This window comes from Ursus arctos, unplaced genomic scaffold, assembly GCF_023065955.2.
Source record: "Ursus arctos isolate Adak ecotype North America unplaced genomic scaffold, UrsArc2.0 scaffold_34, whole genome shotgun sequence".
Classification (NCBI taxonomy): Eukaryota; Metazoa; Chordata; class Mammalia; order Carnivora; family Ursidae; genus Ursus; species Ursus arctos.
In genome coordinates this window covers 1,773,574-1,792,727 of record NW_026623030.1, presented here as the reverse complement: position 1 = coordinate 1,792,727, position 19,154 = coordinate 1,773,574, and the positions used below count along the sequence as shown (strand labels likewise).

General features: G+C 59.8%; 2 protein-coding genes across 4 annotated transcripts in view; one reads left to right on the top strand and one right to left on the bottom strand.

Annotated features, from left to right (window-relative positions):
• The window catches only part of RSPH14 (radial spoke head 14 homolog), an 80,091-nt gene that overhangs the window by 26,333 nt on the left and 34,604 nt on the right, over positions 1–19,154 (top strand). The gene's annotated exons all lie outside the window — the stretch shown is intronic.
• GNAZ (G protein subunit alpha z) overlaps positions 1–19,154 on the bottom strand; it is a 50,892-nt gene that overhangs the window by 7,529 nt on the left and 24,209 nt on the right. The gene's annotated exons all lie outside the window — the stretch shown is intronic.

Here is a 19,154-nt window from a genome sequence, read left to right as displayed (position 1 = left end):
CTGTGCTTCTTGGGCCCGTCTCTAAGTGAATTCTAGCGCCCTCCACGACTGGAGGGGGCACTGCTCAGTTCTCCTAAGGCACTGTAGTTTCTAGAGAGAGGTGGGGAACAGGTAAGGAAGCTGGCTAATGACTCCCAGGCTGCCAGCCTGCTTTGGGTCTTTCGAACCTGTCCCTCTTGGGGGCTCATTTCGGTCTCCAGCCCTCCTTGTGAGCCACTCTACCTCTCCCCCAAAGCCTGCACCAGCTTCTCGAGTGTCACGCAGCTTGCTTCCACAACCTGAGGGTGGGGTCCGGTGTGCAGCAGACCTGCAACTTAACGGGCCTTTGAGGCAGACTAGGGGTGGTGGCCTGTTTTTGGAGCTGGGGACCCTTCAGCATCTCTTTACCGTAGCCTCACTAACCCGCACAGTAAAGTACACGTCACTTTCCAGCAGTACCGAATTGTGCGCAGGTGGGCGAAAGACCTCCACCCATTGCACCCCTCCTGATGGACGCCTGTAGCTCAGGGTGCCCAGAGGGCAGGGTCCTTTCTGTTCTCTCCTCACAGGCCACCCCAGGTGTTCTGTTAGGACCCAGGTCCTGTTTGTGGTGACTCACTGACCACCCCTGGACTGAGAACCAAGCTATGGGGAAGGGGCACGGGCACGCTCTGAAACCCTCTCCATCCCCAGATTTCTTGACTTAGCTTCTGGGGCAAAGTCTGGATCCCCTCAGAGGGGCACACTGGCCCTTCATGATCTGGGTGTTCTCATCCTTCTCCCCAGCCCCCATCTCCATGTGACTGCCTGTTCCTGGCCCTCACCTGCTCCGAGGTGCCTTGCACAGACTGCCTCTAGCCTGTGTCACTCTGGGCAAGATGCTTGCTTCCCGGTGCCCTGGTCCCTTATCTGTGAGGAGAAGGCAGGGATACCAGCCTCACAAAGGGGGGTGGCTTTTAATAGAGAAAACACACACAAAGACTCACACTCACTGTTTTCGTCATTTCGCCCTGGGTCCCCTACCTACCTCTCGGGCCTTGAGTCCCCATCTGGCTGTAGGGTGGGTGGAGCCACAGGCATGCTGCGTGGCACCTGTCCAGGTGTGCCTGGTACAATGCAGGTGCTCAGCCAACCTTGCTGCCCTGTTACCATCACACAGGTTTCCCACTGTCCTGTTCTAGGAAGGGGCAGGCTGTGTGGACACTGCTCCTTGCTCCCCTTGGGGCCTCCAGGAGGCCTGGGCACACTCCAGGTTGCCTTGGTTTCCATACCAGCTCCCAGCTCTGTAGTCCTTCTAGGACACTGGTCCAGTCCATCCTATTCCCAACACCCTCTTCTCTTGTGAGGACACATTCTAGGGGTGATGGGACCAGTACCTGCCTACCCTCCAAGCTCACACTGGTTTTGGGCAGCCATATGCAAATGTCAACTCATGCTGAACACGCCATCAACCAGACCCTTGGAACACAGGGAAGGCTGACTGGGGGCCTGCCCTGTACCGATGGGTAAATTTCACTGAGTGGGGGACATGCCAGGAGGCGGCAGCATGTGACATGTTGCATGGCTGGGGAAGGCTCTGTACTGACCCATCCTGTCTCCCTGTCTGCTCCCTCTCCACCAGCTTCCTACATCCCAGGGTCTAGTGCAGGGCTCACTGTGGTCACAGCAAAGGGCAAGGCCAGCTGGCCCAACCAGGAGTCCACAGGGGTCTCCAGTCTTAGACCTCACATAAAATGCAGGTGACATCAAGGTTTCAACTCTTCTCAGCACCAGCTTGAATCCTGGGGTCCAGGTGACTTGGAACTCCAGCCTGCCAGCACTTCAACACCCCTTCCTTGCTGAGCCCCTGCATGCCTCACTCCTTCCTTATCTCCCTGGTAGACCCTCTCCAGGGGCCCTTCGGTGTGAGATGCTGTTCGAAGCATAAGGGAGATGGAGAGGTGAGCCAACGGCCCTGTTCTCAGTGAGCCAGTCCTGGGTAGGATGAAATGAACGAGGTGGTGTGCTGGCTGTGGAGTGGCTGAGGGTCACTTGATCTGCCAGCCACCAGCTCTTAGCTGTCCTGAGCCTCAGTTTCCCCACCTGTAAAATGAAGTCTGTTAATGTGCCTCCTCACAGGGCGGCTGAGGACTAAAGTGTGACATTCAGGGAAAGCTCAGTCCCCATGCCCAGGTACCATAGCTGCAAGTGGCCATCATGGGTATGACTGAGATAAAAGGGGAGGCTTCCTGGAGAAGGGGCATCTCTACTGGGCCTTATGGGGGTGCGTAGGGCAGGGAAAGGCACTGGAGTAAGATCAGCAAAGGCATGGAGCTGCAGTGTGGGCAAGCTGGTAGGGGCAGTGGAGGGGATGAGGTGGGGGGCCAGGGCCTTGGCACTGGCTCAGCTGGGGCTCCAGAGCCTGGGGAGGCTCTGTCCTGTCCTGGGGCTCAGTTCCCTCTTCTCTAGGACGAGGTCTCAGTTTTGTTATAACCTGGAAAGCTCAAGTCTGGCCACCGTGGAAAAGCCTGGAGTGTTTGTTCATGGGAACTGTGAATTCAGCTTTTCACATTGGAAGTAGGGCTGGGAGGCTGGGCTATGCACATGAATGAGTTCCATTCACCATGGATGGAGCCAGCCCCATGGCTGCCCACCCCAGAGCTGAGCCACTGGGCCTGGCCCCGGGGCAACAGAGTGCCAGCTTCCAAGGGCGCTGAGGGCGGGACCAGGGCACGGAGGTAGCCTGGCAGCACCATGGCTGGATGGGCCAAAGGGGAGGTTTCGTTTGGGGCCGGAGATCAAAACTGGCACCCTTCACAACGTAACAGCCAAGCCTCTGGCCCCTCTGGGCTCCCTCTGTGGTGGAAGCTTGGGGGCACCAAGGTTGGGGGCTGCCTGTCAGTTGGCAGGGTGTGGTCTGGGGAGTGGGGGAGTGCTGACCCAATGAATGGCATGTCCCAGTGGGCAGTGTGGTGCCCACCCTCAGTGCAGTGCCAACTGCCCCTCCCCCCTGCATCACTAGCAGAGGCAGGTGAGGCCCAGGATCCTGTGCTGTGGCCCTGGTGGGTGGGAGCAGCCTCCAAGACTTCCCTGGCCCATCCTGAGCCCTTCTAAGGCAAAGTTGGCTTTGGTGTCCCCAGACTTCTCCAGCGGGAAGAAGGTGAGTGGGCCCCACCCTCAGACCTATGCCCTGAGTTCTGGCAGGAAGGAGCGTGGGGTGGGCGGGACTTGTATTAGATGCATTTGCAGCGGTGAACCGGTATGAAGACAGACAGGGTCATGCCTTTAAGTAAAATCACTCCAACGATGGTGTCGGTCACTCAGGGAAACAGCTTATTCTTTGTCTCCAAAGAAGTGGGGGACGGGGGGCAGGCCTTTGGGGGTGAGAAAGGAGTATGTGTGTGTTTCTCTTCATGCAAAGCTGCAGAGAAGTCTAGGACAGCCAGGGGGTGCTCAGGTGGCTCTGCTGGGTGGCCGTGGGAAGCAGGTGGAGGCTGATTGTGGGGTGCTCAAGCCCAAGGCTCTGGGAGCAAGAGGCCAGGCCAGGCCCAGACTGCAGGCTGCCAGTGGCTCAAAGCCCTTTGCTTCCCCAGCCAGTCCACTGAGGATCTTCATCCTTCCAGGATTCAATTCTCTTTTGGGCTCCAGCTTGTCCAAGGGGAGCTCCAAGGTACAAGACCCTGGCCTGTATCTACCCCCCGGTGGAGGAGTGCAGGCAGGAGGGCTCCCCTGGGCACAGGGTGGTGGTGGCAAGAAGCAGAGCAAGAGTCCCAGACTGGGCTGGAGGCCTGCTCGCACTGCCTCAGGGGCTATCCCTAAGGGAAGCCGTGGAGGAGGGAGAGGTACTGTGAGGGGCAGCAGACAGGGTGGGATCCGGGGGCAAGAAGGATGCTAGGACGAGCAGAGCCTCATCTGGGCACAGGCCTTGTGCTGTTGTCACAAAGACGCTGTTGGGTCCACGTTAGGATACTGCTCTCCTTTCAGAGCAGCTATGGCCAACAGTGGGGAACTGTGGTCAAGCAGCCTTCTTGGGCTCCAGGACACCCACCCTTCGCCATTCACCTCTGCTGAGAAGCATCTCCTGCCAGCCTGCTGCCTGTCCCCAGGCCCCACACACCCCATGCAGACGGCAGGCAGTGCCTGAGACTTCCTGGGGTCTCCCTTGGCTGCTAGGCTGAGCTCGCCTCGCCTTGCCTGGACGGAGCCTGGAGATTTGTGACTGTGCCCCTGACCCGTGGACAGATGGCTGTGCCGGACAGACTGAGCTGGAGGGGGAGGCCACTGCACACACTCCCCTGAACACGAGGAGCTTGGGACGCGTTTGGGAGGCGACGGTAGAAGGGATGGGCAGACAGACAAAAACCACACAGGGAGGCAGCACGGCTGCTCCTCGGCAGAGGCCCAGTTCAGGAGCAGGCGGAGGAGGCCTGAGTCATGTCGGCTCACACCTGCAGGGATGGGGACAGGACGCTCGGAGCTCCCCAGGCAGCCCCAGCTTGAGGCTGTCGCCTGCTGGAATTCGTGTTTCTCCACCCCCTTCCCCGGCCCCACGGTAGGTGTCCCCTCATTGGAAGTGTCTCCTGGAGGGCAGGGCTGTGTGCTCAGCTCACCCAGGCCTGGATGGAAATCACCATAATCCCGTGCGGACAAGAGGGCCGATGCGGTTATGGCCCAGCTGCCCACAGGGAGACAGCGGGCAAGGAGGTCTCTGAGTTGCCCTCTGTGCTCACCAGGCTGAGAAGCACGCAGCCCCTCGGGTCATTCCAAATGCTGAGCTGCTGAGAGTCTGTCATAGCAGCTGCCACCCAGGGTGGCTGCTCCCCTCCCTCTGTTTAGCTGAGTACTCAGATGCTCAGCAGACTCACTGCTATTTCCATGACAACTGAGGAGAAAGCCTCCACCCTCAGAGCCTCACGCAGCAACACAGACCGATGGCAGGAGAAGGCTGCTGATCTTGAGTTGGGCCAGGCGTCCCTTCACGGGGGCACACAGGCCCAGCCCTGGCTGGCTGGCCTGAGAAATCCTGAGGGGGGTAGGGGAGGGTCTCTGGGAGTTGAGGGGACCCCATTCTTCCTGAGGGACAGGGTAGTAGGCAGGAAGAGGGGAGGTCCTTCCACTGACCTGCTCCTGGCTGAAGCAGCCCTGGGTGGAGGGGGCCTCCCGATGGGAGAGGCGGTTAGATGCCAGCAGTGTTAGCCTGTGGCTGTGTTGGCCTCCACAGCTAGCTTCCTCCTTTGTGTGGAGCCTACCATGATGCCTGGATGTCCAGCTCTGTTTGTCTCAGAAAAGAGGCTGTAAGGGGATCTTCCCGATATTCCCATTTTACAGATGTAGATACTGGGGCTCAGAGGGTTTGCCTGGCCTGCCTAGGCCCGGCTGCCAGGCCTACCATCCCCACCCAAGGAAAGCCCCAGACAACCACAACCACCCAGACCCGGTCACCCCCCCCCCCCCCCACACACTGCTACTGGCCTCAGGAAAGGGGGACATGTCTGGGGACAGAGCTGGATAACTGGGGTCACTTCCAGACCAATCTGGTTAGCATTTCCCACTTCTTCCTCCCACAAACCTAAACGCTGTCTTGCCGGACTGGAGAACTGGATTAATGAGGCTGATGAATCCACGAGCCCCTGACTGTTCCTGGAGCCAATCTGCAGGGACAGCACGGAGAGGAGAGCCACCAGGGCAATGTGGGTGAGCCAGGAAGCACTGTCGCTCACCCTCCCCTCCTCCCGCGCATTCAGGGCCTCTGGGGCGAGCAGCATTCTCCCTCAGGACAGCCCCTGCTTCCCACTGCTGCCCAGGCCCGGTCAGCTGCCCACCCCCTAAACCTAGGCCCTCAAGGCCATGGAGCTGCGCTGGCCCTGTAGCTGTGCGTAAGCCCCCAGGATGCCCAGGCCGAGACAGACAGACACAGCCCTGTCCACACACAGGGACAGCAGCTCAGGCCCCTCCCTCCCCTCCATCTGTCACAACCACCAGGGCCTTCCTCTCCTTAGCACCCCTCACCCTCCCACTCCATGCTTTCCTATCCCACTCTGTTCTCATGGCCCCAGGCCTCCCCAGTGTAGGCCCTGGCTGCCCTTGCTCTCTGACCTTTGGTCAGATGTCCACTCACATCAGCATCTACCTCTCTTTCCATCTGACCCCCTTTTTTTCTCTGGCTTATTTCAGCTTTAGGGTTCCCTGGGTGGCATGTGTGGAACAGTCTGGAAGGGTCATTGGCTGATCCCTTAGCTGGGCAGGAAGCAACCCTATAGGGTGGGGGCCTGGGTGAGGAGCTCTCAGACTCCATCTGTTCCAACAGGGCTGCCCACCCGCTGTGCGGCCAGGCCCATGGAGGGCTGCCTTGGTTCTCCTTGAACTTTACTGGGCAGCCTCGGGTCCTGCTAGCCAGGAGACAGCAGTTATTTTCGGCTATCAGGCAATGAGTCACAATAGAAATGTGGTCAATAGGCAATAATGTGAGGAAGCTGGAGGCCCAGCATCCCACTCACTGAGCACCACTCGGAGCAGTACTGAGATGCAGGCCCAACCTCCCGGCCGCTGCTTTGGCTGCCCTTCTAGTCCCTTTCCTCTGGACCCCAGTCGGTCACTTGGCTACACCTTAAGCTCCTACTGAGTATAGTGCGCACTCCGGCCTCGAGGGACAAAGAAGAGCAGGGAGAACGGAGCCCCCCAGGCGAAGGACACATATGCCACTAACGGTCCGGCGCCCACACTGTGCAAGCTGGAGGGCAGGCAGCACGGAGGGAGAAGCCACATCTGGGCTGGGCACTGACATATGAGCTGACTTCTGCCACCAAAGGAAGAGGCACCCCAGGCTGTGGGCACTACCCTAGCTGAGGCTGGGGGGCCGGGGCGGCTATGGCGTGGAGAGGGCCCCGTGTCAGGCTGTGGGCTCTGCCTGCATCCCGTCCCATTGATGGTACCTCCAGACACGCCTGGCATCTGTCTACCCCTCTCTTTCCCAGCGCTCCCCCTTTATCTCTTGCCAGACCATCTCCCAGCTTTCTGCTCTGTGGCTCTCCCTGTGACCCTACCACAACAAAGCCTAACCCTTCTAGTTGCTTCCATCACAGAGGATGACACTGTGCTTTCCACCATCTCCCTGACTCATCCTTCCCATCCCTGCCTGAGGGCCTCTGCCACCGCTGTGCTGTTCCTTCCCCAGGGTTCCCACAGAGAACCTGACCTTGACCTTCCCTGACCCCCACCTGAAGCACCCCCTGCTCACGACCGTCACCGTCTGTTCCTTTGTGACACAGCTTCCAGCACCACTGGGCCCCGTTCTTGTTACTGCTGCTCCCCTGCCATGAGCACAGTGCCCCGTCTGTCAGGGGCACTGGTCTCTGCAGCACCCAGCCAGGGTGGTCTGCCGAACGCAGGGTGATGGCAGCAGGGCCAGATGGTGCACGCTGTCAGCGTCCATTCGGTGTGGCAGCCGTGTGTGCGGGGCTAGGGTGGGGTGGGAGGAGCCACGGCCACGCGGGCCCCTGCCCCGCCCTCCCGCACAGGTGCACTACCCTGGGCCTGGCCCACAGATGGCCTGCGGGCCTCACGCTGCTCCCAGCCTCCTCCCCAGCCCAGAATGCCGATGGCAGGGGCCATCGAGGATGGCAGGGCCGGGCCTCCCTCCCCCAAGACAGGCCTTGCGCTGCCCTGGTCTTTCACTGACAGTTGGCCCATGTTCTTTCTCACGTCAGCTCCGTCGCTCAGTGGATCAATCTGGCAAAATGAGCTGAAAAGGTGTTTGATACGTAGGAGCTCTTCCGGCTTTAAAACGATCAGGAACTACCTGATCCTGTGTCTTGGTGGATGCAGTCTCGGGTTTTATTTTCCTGTTTCCGTCCCCCGTTGTCAGCCGCCCGTGCTTTTGTGTAGTGGCCCCAGGCCCCAACTCCACGGGTGTGTTCCTCTCCATGCCATGGGGGGTGGGCCTGCCTGGCTCCTGCTCCTGCCACCCCCAGCCTCTGCTGCCACCTGAAGACGAACAGCCCTGAGGCCACAGGACTCCCTGGCTAGAGAGGAGATTACATTGTGGCACAGAAAGATTAGCAACTCAGGGCGGCACACCTCATGCCCTTGGACAGTCCCGGGTTTTCATGGGGCCCTTGACCTTCCCACCACTTCCTCCTCTCCTTTTCTTTCCCAGGTCCCTCCTGCCCCAGGGTCCTGCTTGCTGCACACCCGGGGAGGGAAGGGGACAGGAGGGTCAGGAGTGGCCCATTTTAAAGTGCTCAGCCCTGCAGGCCTCACCAGGAACAGATGGGGCTTCTCTGGGGTGGGGGTGTGTTCCAACCAGTGCAGGAGTCAGAGTCACTGCTTGCCTGTCCCCTTGCCCCCCAATCCAGGGACAATTGCAACGCTCGTAGTAACAGCACCGGCCAGGCCTGCCACTTCAAACAGCAAAGGCTGTTTAAACAAGATAACAGGCTGTTGGTAAAGCTGAAACTCGGGTCCTAATAGCCTAAACCCCTCCGAACCTGCCAGAAACGGGAGAGCTACTTCCTGCCTCACCCAGCAGTTCAGCTTTGGACCACCTGCCTCTGATGCCTCCCACTCACCTTGGCACCCACCCTCTGTGGGCCATTCTGTTTGCTAGTCCCTGGCTTCCCCATGTGTACATGGAGGGGGACTAGGGGGACCCGAAGTAACAGCAAGGGTGGCAGCATCTCAACCCCCCTTCCCCCTCCATGGCAGGGGAGAGCCAAGTATCCTCCTCAGAAGGTGACAGAAGGATGAGCTGGGCTGCCTGGGGAACTTGTTCTTAGAACCTGAGTTCCCTTGTCTGTGTGGTGGACGCCACAGTCTGCGAGGGTGGGGGTCTTAGAGGTTTGCATGCAGGGCCCCACGGCTGCATCTGGGGGTCTATGTCCTCTGCTCTGCCCTTGTCTTCCCACCTGGATGTCAACCCCTGGAGAGGAAGGGCTGAGGCCTGTGTACTACCGACTCTCCCACGGTACCTGGCACAGGGCTGAGAACCAGCGCGCCTCCTTCCATTTCTTCTGTGGCCAACCACAGCCCACACAGCCATCCGAGCTCTGAGCCCATGCTGTGCCCCAGCCCTGTGCACTGCCTGGACTCCTCAGGAGCGGCGCAAGGGACCAGGGGCCTGGACCTGGGCAGCCCAGGCCACACAACACCCGTGAGGCCCCAGCCGACTGAGCTGTCCCCCTGGGAGTCTGAGTGGGCCAACCAGGACACCAGCACCCCAAATACACCCACCGCTTGGTTTTGCTTTCTGCTCTCACTGAACCTCAGGATCAGTGACGTATAGGATCTTATACAGACGGAAAGGACCATCCCACTCCCACAAGTATCAGCACAGCCCGGGGGAGATAGAGCCCTGGGATTAGGGAGGGGAGCATCTTGTCACTTGAGGAGGTAGCTTAGGTATGAGAAACGACTCCTAGTTTGGGGCAGCAAATTCTCAGGACAACGTGGGAAAGCATCTGCTCTGAAAGGGCCTGGAGCTCCCGTGTTCTGCTCCCCCACTTCATGCCCAGGCCCAGAGAGGGCAGGGGCCTCAGGGGCTCCCCAGCAGGCCACTGGCAGTGTTGCATGGAGTCTAGGCTGTGCCACCCCCCCCCCCCCCGCTGCCTCAGGGAGGGAGGAATGCTTCTTTCAGAGCCCAGATCCATTTTTGCTTCGGCTGAAATGAGAACTGTTTCCTATTTGTTTTTGTGTTAAATCTTGCCAGCTTGATCCAAGTCCCCCTGCTGTCAGTCACTGACGGGAAATTAGCAAACAGCAGGACGCAGGTGCGTGCGGACTGGAAGCTGGCAACACAGATCACAGGTCTGGCCCGGCCGGGGCTTGCAGACCATCACTGTCACCAAGGGAGGAAGCTGCAGTGCAAAATCTCTGGGTATTTTCAGCTCCAGGGAACCTCCTGGAACCCACTAGCCTAACCCCCTTGCCTGACCCTGTTCAGCAAGGAGCGTGCTCCTGTACTCCTGGGCATAGCCCCGGGCCACACCTCCAGGAGCAAAGGCTGCTGAAGCACTTGGCAGCCAGTTCCTGCAGGGACATGGGAAGCTGGGGACAGGGTGGGGGCAGGGGTGTGGCAGAGATATCTTAATGGGGAACCTCTGCCTGTGGGGTATTACTGCCCTGACCTTGGCTTCTCCATCTGCAGGGGGTGAAGGGGGCTAGATCTTCTGGGGTGTCAGCTCCGGTGAGAATCTGATCAGAGGCAGAGCCTCTCCCAAGGAAGGGCTGCCCACGTGTGTGCTGGTACAGCCACACAATGGGGACGTGATTTAGAGGATTCTGCAGGCCGTGGGACCCTCCATGGATCCCAGGCACTGCCATGACAGGGGCCTCCAGCCTGGGAATGGCTGTTGCTGGCCCAGTGCCCGTCACTGCATTTGCCCAAGGCGGTGGCTGCTGGCTTTACCCTGCCCAAGATGCTGTTACTGTCATTGACACACCCCATACCTTGCTAGGTTCCCAGCAGCAGACAGAGCTCTCCTGGTGCTCGCTCTGGCCAGCTCTGTCCAAGCCTCTCAGCCTGTTCATAAGGCAAGGAGGTGAGACAAAGTGGGAAGGGCCCCATTTCTGGCCTCAAGCCCTCGTCTTCACTGGGGAGACAGCCTTGGTCTTTAGGACGTGTAGCTCAGGAGTTACCCCCAAACCCCTTGACCACCTCTTCCTGTCCCCACCTGCTTCACTGGGGCTGTGCCAGCACATCGTTCCAGACAGGCAGTGTTGGGGGAGAGCATGGGGTGGCTCAGGGGCTGCCCAGGCCAGGCCACAGGAGGGCAGGGCAGTCTGGGGTGTGGCGCTACAGAGCCCCAGCAACTATGCCTGCAGACAAAGTGCTGGGTGGGAGCAGGGACAAGATTTGGGGGAAGGGTGTGCCAGAGGCCGGCTCATCACTGGCATGGCCACAGCCTCACTGCCCGCAGGCTGGACTCACACACTGCAACTGCCCTGGGGGTCATCAGGCCTCCAACCTCCACAGGTTCCCTGCTGACCAGAAGAGACCTCCTGCCCTCCTCGCACTGCTGTAGCTGCGGGACTGGGATGCCCCCGGGGGAAGCATGTCCTGGCACAGGTCTGGCAGCGCCCCAGGGCCTTTGCTCTGAGAGCCCTCTGCCAGGTCTCCTGGTCAGCCGGGCTACAAAAAGCCAGAGTGTCTGAGGGTCAAAGCAGACCGTGACAGGTCTGTCCAGCACTGTCCTCACCCCTGTGATGTCATGTCATATCCTGCGGGGCCCTTGCAGCCTGGCCCTGGGAGGCATGTGTGCGACTGAGGGGGGAGGTGGGCAGGATGGCTATCAACAGGCTCCCCGGGGAGCAGACCACCCTGGGGAATCGGTCTCAGCTCAGGCCACGTAGGGCCCCAGGCTGCTCTGCGGTGGGCTGACCTTGGCCTTGGGGGACCTCAGCTGTGTGCAGGCTCAGCCCACGTGCTAGTGCAGGGGGAGCTCATGGCTGTCCTTGTGAGAGGAAAATGAAATGGCAAGAGGGTACTGTGTTCCTCACAGGCCTGTGCCAAGTCACATTCCACCTTCCCTGTCACCCACACCAGGCAGGGTCACAGGTGAGGCCATGGGGGCTGGGAGAGGCTCACTGTCCTGCTGAGCTGCCCCGGGTCTAAGCTCCAACACCTGTACTTGCTTCCATCAGAGCACGAGCCCCACAGTTCCAGGCTCTGCGGGCACCAGGCACGACAACAGGTAAAGGCAGGGAGCATCCAAACTATGTCTTGTCCTTGAGCTGCGGGACTGTTCCACTTTACAGATGAGGAAGTCAAGACTGGATCCGATCATCCAAGCGGAGGCTGTGCAGGACCGGGGGCCACGTGTGGCCAGGTACTTCTCCCACTCATCTCTTGGGGTCCCGTCCTTGGGCAGACAAGACTAAAAGAGGAGCCACAGGGGGTATGCCTGGGAGCCCGACGGATACTGAATAAAGAGCCACAGAGTAGAAGTCTCCCCTTAGTGCCTTTCTTGCTGGCCCAGGGGTGGGAAGCCATCCAAGAACTAAAGTTTGCCTCAGTCAGCCCCAGACCTTTGGCTGACTGTGGTTTTATTAATGAAATTAGAGAAAGTGCACGAGCCCGGGAGATGCCAGCTGGGGGTGAGGAAGGCAGGATGAGGGTGAGCCGCAGCCTGGGCTCCCAGGCCAGCCAGAGCTTGCCCTCTGGGTCTGAGGACATGTGTCCCGTCGGGAGCCAGGCACAGGGAGTAGGGGTGCCTTTCGCTCCATCCTCAGTGTCCCCCTCAGATACCCACGGCCCCGTCTTTCCCCCCAGCCGACTGTTCCTCTAATCTCCCCAGAACCTCTAGACCATCAGAGCCAGTGGGGCCTCGGGGGCCCTACAGATGGACAAAGAGGGGTCCCACCCGCAACCTGTTAGCACAGGAGCATTTCTGGTGTTGTTCAGGGCAGTTGTGGGACTCCCCTGGATGGCAGACCTCCAATGTCCCCATCTATGCCAGTTACTGAGGGTCCCCAAGTCAGCTTGGCCCCCACTGCTCTTAGTTTCCTCCCTCCAGTCTGTTCTTGGTAAGTGGACAAGTTGTTTTTCAGTTCTCGGATTCTAGAAATCTCTTAAAACAATAATAATCTGTGTCTTAAAACCCAGAGCTGTTCTGATGTGTGCGTAAGGACCAGAACACATGTGCTGGGGAAATTAATTATCCCACTGGCTGGGTGGCCGAGTGGGATGCAGGCTGGCAAGTTCTGCCGTGAAGCTCCTGGTAAGCACAGGATGGAGAAGTTCTGCGTCGGTGGAAGGGGCATCCTCTAGAGCAATCAGGTGGCAGAGGGGGAAGTGCACAGATGGTACGAGACGCAGCTGCCCCAGCAAACCCCGGTTCCACCATCCCAGGGTGTGCGGGCACTGATGTCCACCCCAGACTGCTGAGGATGGGATACAGCACCCGGAACCTTGCCCCTTCTCTAGGGCAGCCAGGGTGCTAGCTCTCCACCCGCCCCCCCCCCTCTGCCGCCGAGCCTACCGCCAGACTGGATTCTGCAAGGTCCATGTTGAGTACAGATCAATACTCCCACCTTCATCCTAATGCACACGGGTCCCTGATGCCTGGGCCCCCCTTCTCTCCGGCAAGCTGGTCTCTGGGGCAGAGCATGCCCTCCTGGCTTCTCTAAACTCAGCTGCTTCACAGGGGTGCCTTGAAGCCGGCCACAGTGAGCACAGGGCCAATGGAAATGGGTGCTAGCAGAGCCACCCCAGCCCTTCAGGGGCTGCGTGATGCCAATCTCATCTGACCTCACGGGAGGAAGGGACAGAATCATTTCTGTGCCTAGACGGGGAGCGTGCTACACACAGGAGGTGTGTAAGAAATGCTTCCTGATGAGTATCCCAAGGGCTTGTCCTCTCGGATGGAGAAGAACACAGGACGGGCTTGAGCTTGAGCAGATGGGCTCATGTGAGTCTGCTAACGTGCTGACAGAGGGAAAGCAAAGCTACCCAGCTCCGAGTCTGCTTCTCTGCACAGAAAGGCTTCTCGTAAATCTGCCTGGGGAGAGTGGGAGGGGGTTAGAGCGTGTCTCTGGCAAATTACTGTTCTCAGATGGGATGAATGTGAACAGAAATAACACCTGTGGTCACAGGGCCAGGCAGGGACTGCTGAGTCTGAGAAAGAGGGACACTGCCCAGCTCTCCAGAAAGATGTAGACGGCGAACGCTGTAGTTCACCTCTCAGTGAGCCTGCCCTGGCGCAGGTCCTCCCGGCCAGGGTTCGGGGTCACTGGCTGCAGCAGGTTGCTGAATGTTTAACAACCGGCCCAGAAAGGGCTCATTGTAGCATCTGCCAATTTCTGTGGTGATTCCTGGATGATTTTAAGCCCCCAACATGATGTCAAACAGCTCGCAAAGTTCCTAAAAATGGACAAACTGGCACTTGTGAGCTGGTACCGGCCAGCTCTAGCTCTCTGGCGGGCTGGCATGCAGAGAGGGAGGCTCTGCCGCCGCTAACCTGGCTTCAGATGCCCCCTTCGGCGGGTGGGGGGCCGGCTCTGCCAGCACAGGGCAGAGAGCGCCTGCTTGCTCCCCTCCCTCAAGGCTCGTCAGCACTAGGGCAAGAGGCTAAGCCCAGCTTGTCTCTGAGGGAGGCCCACACGAGAGCCCAAGCTGCTTGACTTCCTGTTTGGGGAGGGCCACCAGGCTCAGAGATCCGAGGAACACCGTGGATGTCCCTGTGCAGATTCTGCCAAAGTCCGTGGCAAAGTCTGTCAAGGTGGAAGAGGCGAGCGATAGGGATGGCGTCCCAGCTGTGCTTAGTGACACCCTGTGCCTGGGGGGGATCTAGTGACATAGTAGGAGGTGACCGCCCGGAAGGGTGGCTGAGATGCTCAGAGCAGCACTGGGTCCACAAGGATGAGGAGGCAGGGATAAACGAAAAGGCAGTGTTAGCATCTCGAAGCTCCACTGTGCAGTGTGGAGCAGGGACGGCGGGGCTGGTCATACTGAGCGGCAGGTGGGCCCAAGCCCAGGCCCAGCCTTGTCCTTCTGTTTGGCAGACATCTGACAGAGCTCTTACTTAGGGCAAGAAGTCAAGCACAGAGGTAGACAGGAAATGGGAGCCCTTGGAAGCTTCCAGTGCAACAGGGAAGGCGGAACGGAGGAAACTGCTACTGACAATGGCCTCACTGGCTGCACGTCTCCCTGGGAACAGAGGGAAGGAGCTGAAAAATCACTTGGCAAGTGCTAGGGGCCACATCTAGGCATCAGGCTGTGCTGTGGGGGAGTGATGGCTGATGGCTGCTGCCTTCTCTACCCTCCCTCCACTCTGCCCTTGCCCATCACAGGCTGGATCCGACACCCCGTGGGGACTCACATGAAGCCCAGGGCCCTGGGGGAGTGAATACCCATCGCCACTGGCCATTCACTGAATGGGGGCCATGGGCTCACAGCCAGGGTCTGCTGAAGTGAGAACCGGGTGGCCCTCACTCTGTTAGGGCTAGGATAAGGGCTGGGCCACAGAGCAAGGGACCTTGGATGGGCCCAGGGCCTGAGGAGCCCATAGGGAGGCGCGGGGGGGGGGGCACTGTTCACAAGTACCGACAGCAGTCCAGTTGTGCATGCATGTGTGCCCGTCCCCCTTGCAACCAACCGCAGAGAGAAAGAGTTGGTCTAAGCTGTAAAGGGGATGCCGCCGGGCAGAGTGTATGGCGAGCTGAGCCCCGTGCCCGCCTGTACCTGCCGCAGGAGGCACCGTCTTGGCCTGGCCCTCTTAGTGCCTTTGCCTCTACAGAGCAGCTCAGATCTGTGCCTGGGACTGTCCACTCCAAGGAACCCAGGCCCCTCTGCCAGCCAGGCCCTGCTTCCTGGCTCTGGTCTAGGAGGTCTCTGATGTCCCAGGGTCATCCATGATTTGCGGAGGCTGAAACAAATTGGATGTGGCCCTCATCACATCGTGAGATCAGAAGGACAGTTTCAGGGAGACCTGTGCTGGGGGTGGGGGTGCGAGGTGGGGAAGGCCGGTGGCCTCCATGCAGGTCGATAGCACGCCTTCCTGGCACGGTCCCAAGTCCCCATGGCACAATTCCTGGATCTATGTCCTCGACTGGGTCAGGGCAGGAGGCAGAGTGGGATGTACTCTGCTCAGGCTGCCTGTGGTCCTGTCACTGATGGGGTGGGCGGAGTGCCAACCCTGAGAGCCACTCAGGTCTCCTGAGCCCAAGGGAGAAAGCAGTCCACGCCCCAAGGCTCTCCCTGGAGCACCCCTGTACCTACAGGATGTGGGGATTCCAGAGTCCCCTGGAGTCCCTGAGGGAGCAGTGCCAACTCCCCATCTCCTAAGAGCCAGACTCAGCCCTGGGACACATGATACATGATCTCTAGACCCCAGTTTCCCCATTTGCAAAGGTGGCTGGTCAGGACACTAAAGGACATGTGAGAGCCCTTCCAAATCTAAGCTGGGGTATCACCCACATCTGGCTGTTGCCCGTTCTAATTACCTCCTTTGGCCCAGCTCTGTGATCACCAGCTCTACTAACCATCGGTGAAAGCCTGTCTTACTGCAATCCAATGCATCACCTTCAACATGCCATTTCATGACACCACGTGATTTTTAAAGCACTAAAACAAGTTCCCTTTAGGGCTGAATGACAAAGCAGTGCTAGGGAGTGGGTACTCAGTTTGTAGGACAGCCTTGAGTGGCCCCCTCCTCTGGGGCACACTGCACATGCGCTCCCCACCTTAGGGCCCAGAACTTTCGGGGGCTCCCCAGAAGGGCTGAGTGTCCCAGCAGCTGCGCACCCAGAAGGCAGGGCCCTAACCTCTGGCTCTTCCCCAGCCTGCATGCTTCCCGCCCAGTCCGGTCCACTAAGCACCACTGTGTGCCAGCCCTGTGCCCACAGCACATGCCATAGAGACTGGGTGGATGACGGGGCTTTGCGCCTGGCCTCATGCTGTGGTGGGGCTGGGACCTGTCTGGAGTTCAGCTCCCCTGGGAGCTGAGGGTCCCAGGATGAGGGGGGCCATTGACCAGGGCTGGGCAGAGGTGACAACGACAGTCTGCAGTCTGGTTACGTAGCACCTGCCACCTGCAGAACTTGACCCCCCAAAGGGCATGTCCTTGTGTCCTACCCATTACCCCAGGGACCGTCCTCAACACATGTCAGCCAGGTATCTGTTGGATAAGCAGTGGGGACCAGGCCTCCCCCACTGAGCCTTGCTGTGGCCCAGACCACACCTCGCTGTGGCCACAGTTGATCCTGCATGAAAGCAAAGCAGGGGACACCCCTGGGAACTGCTCCCTGCCAGGTTCTGAAGGAGGGGGCAGGTGTCCCCAGACAGCATGAGGTTTGTAGAAATGACACCACAACCGTGCTAGGTGTGTGCCCCCCCGCCCCGGCAATGGCTCCCTGTGCCGTCGGGAAACTTGGGTTCACCTCAGCATCTGGCCTCTAGTCCAGGCTTTGCCTCTGCAGAGCGGGTACACAGCAGGTGCACAACAGGTGCACAACAGGCCCTCTACAGGGCCGGAAACACCAACAGCTCCACTGGAAAATGGGCAACTAGTAAGCTCCAGAGTCCACAAGCAGATCTGCAGGGGCAGAGGTTGGGGGGCAAGTGCCCATCCCCCATGCCTTCCCAAGGTTCCCAGCAGGGTGTTGGGGCCCCACCTGGTGGGACGCTAAAGGGGAGGGGCCCGAGCCCCTGCCATGGCAGCCGAGTGAGGCGCCTGAGGCGGGGCCTTGGGCACACAGCCTGTCGGGGCTGTCACAGCGGGATGGGTGGCTAGCCAGCACGCCTCTGTGCCCGAGTGGGGCTGTGGTTGAGTCTCTGAGTTTAAAGCCCTATCTTTCTTTACTCTTGGAAGAGGCCACGGGACAGGCCCAGAAGGAAGGCAGAGCTGCCAGGAAGTGTTGTTCTCACAAAAGGCGGGCCAGAGGCAGGGAGCCCCGGCTTGGCCCCAGGCAGTAGGTGTGGCTCAGGGAGGGACCATGACTTGTCTTAAGCCTGGGCACCCCCACCTGTCCCCCCACCCGTGACTGGGACAATAGGCACAGCTGCCGCCACCCCACAGGATCAGTCAGGTGACACATCCCTGGGCTGTGGTCTGGCCTCCTGTGCTCTCCGAGGGGGCCCTGTGTGGGGATGGTAGAGGCCCACCAGACTCTGGAGCCCCCAGGCGCCTGCCAGGGCTGTATAGGGGGACAGGGCCCCAGGCAGGGGGCCCGTTAAATCCTTCCAGGATCAGGGCGGGGAATCTTATGAAGGCTGGGCGTGGCTCCTTGCCTCTACTCGTTGCCATGGTCTACGGACACCCTGGAATCTGCCTCCCCCTGCCCAGGTGCTGCCCTGAGCTCGCTGCAGCCCTCTGCAGCCCTCCGCAGCCCTCCACGCCCAGGAGCCTAGAGATCCTGACGTTACCCTTGGCAACGTGCTGACGCAGATGCCAGCAGGCGGGGGGTGGAGGGAGGTAGTGGTGGTGGCTGTGGCTCGTTTGCCAGGCATGGGGGCGGGGGGCTCTGCCAGCCCGCTGTCAGAGAGAAGACAAGGCCTCAAGAGCCGAGCTGGAGAGAAGAGCTCTGAGGAGCCATGTCCAGAGCCTGGCACTGGGCCCCCAGGTTCCCTTGGCTTCTACAAAAATCAAGCATGGCTGGTTCTTGGCTGCCTTGCCTTTGCTGGGGCCCAGGGACAGTTGAGGGCCCTTGAAAATAAGGCACGGGGGGCAGCCCTGTCCCGTCCCCAATGGATGCATTAGCCTTGGGCGGGGCGGAGGAGGGCAGGGGTGCAGAAGAGACAGGCTAGCGGTGGTGACGGGAGCTGCCTGCAGGCACCGGCAGAGGCAGGCTCTGCTCTCCGCCTGGCCCGGCTCTCCCCTGGGCGGCCAGCCCACCACGGCAGCCAGCCGGCTGGAGGAACCACGGGGGCTATTGTCTTTCCTCGGCAGCCTGTTTGTTTTCCATCCTGAGATATTGCTGGTAGAGCATGAAAGGTCACAACTATTTGGAATCCAGTGAATTTCCAGCCTCGCTTGAGTTTCTCATGAAGAATTTCCTTTTCTGGGGAACAACCACCTCCCCAGGCCTGCTGAGACCAGGGTGGCAGCCACGGTGGGGTGCAGGCCTGGCTGCCAGCCCCTCCCTTTAGAAAATGTCCTGAGCGGCTCCAGAGCCTGGCTGCCAGCCCCTCCCTTTAGAAAATGTCCTGAGCGGCTCCAGAGCCTGGCTGCCTCCAGGGGGCAAATACAGGACTTCCAGAAACCACCCCTACCCCCCTAGCCAGGCCAGGGGTTGCCATCCCTGCCCAGGGCTGCCAGCTGCGTGCCCCCCAGGGACAGGGCCGGGAGTAGGCTAGAGATGTGAGGGCCTGCCTGGGGCTGCCTGTCCAGCAGTATGTCCACCCAGCCCAAGTGGGCAGCTATTCACTAGCACACAAGTGGGGACCCATCTGTAATGACAGGCTGCAATAGAGGGGTATGCTGGCGCTGGGTCAGGGAAGGCCTTTCAAGGAGGAGACACCTGAGGGGAGACCTGAAGGATGGGGACAGGCAAAGACAGGGGGTCATGCACTTAAGGCTGGAGACAGCAGAGTGTGTGAGTGAAACAAGCCCATGAAGGCCAGAGCAGAGAAGAGGCAGTGAGGAGGTGGGGGATGGGCGAGGCGGAGCCGGTGGGACCGTGGGCAGGAGAAAGCCTGGCCTTGGGCCCATCTTTGAGGACACTTGGGCCACCTCCGAGTTGACAGGCTCAGAGAGCAGAGATGA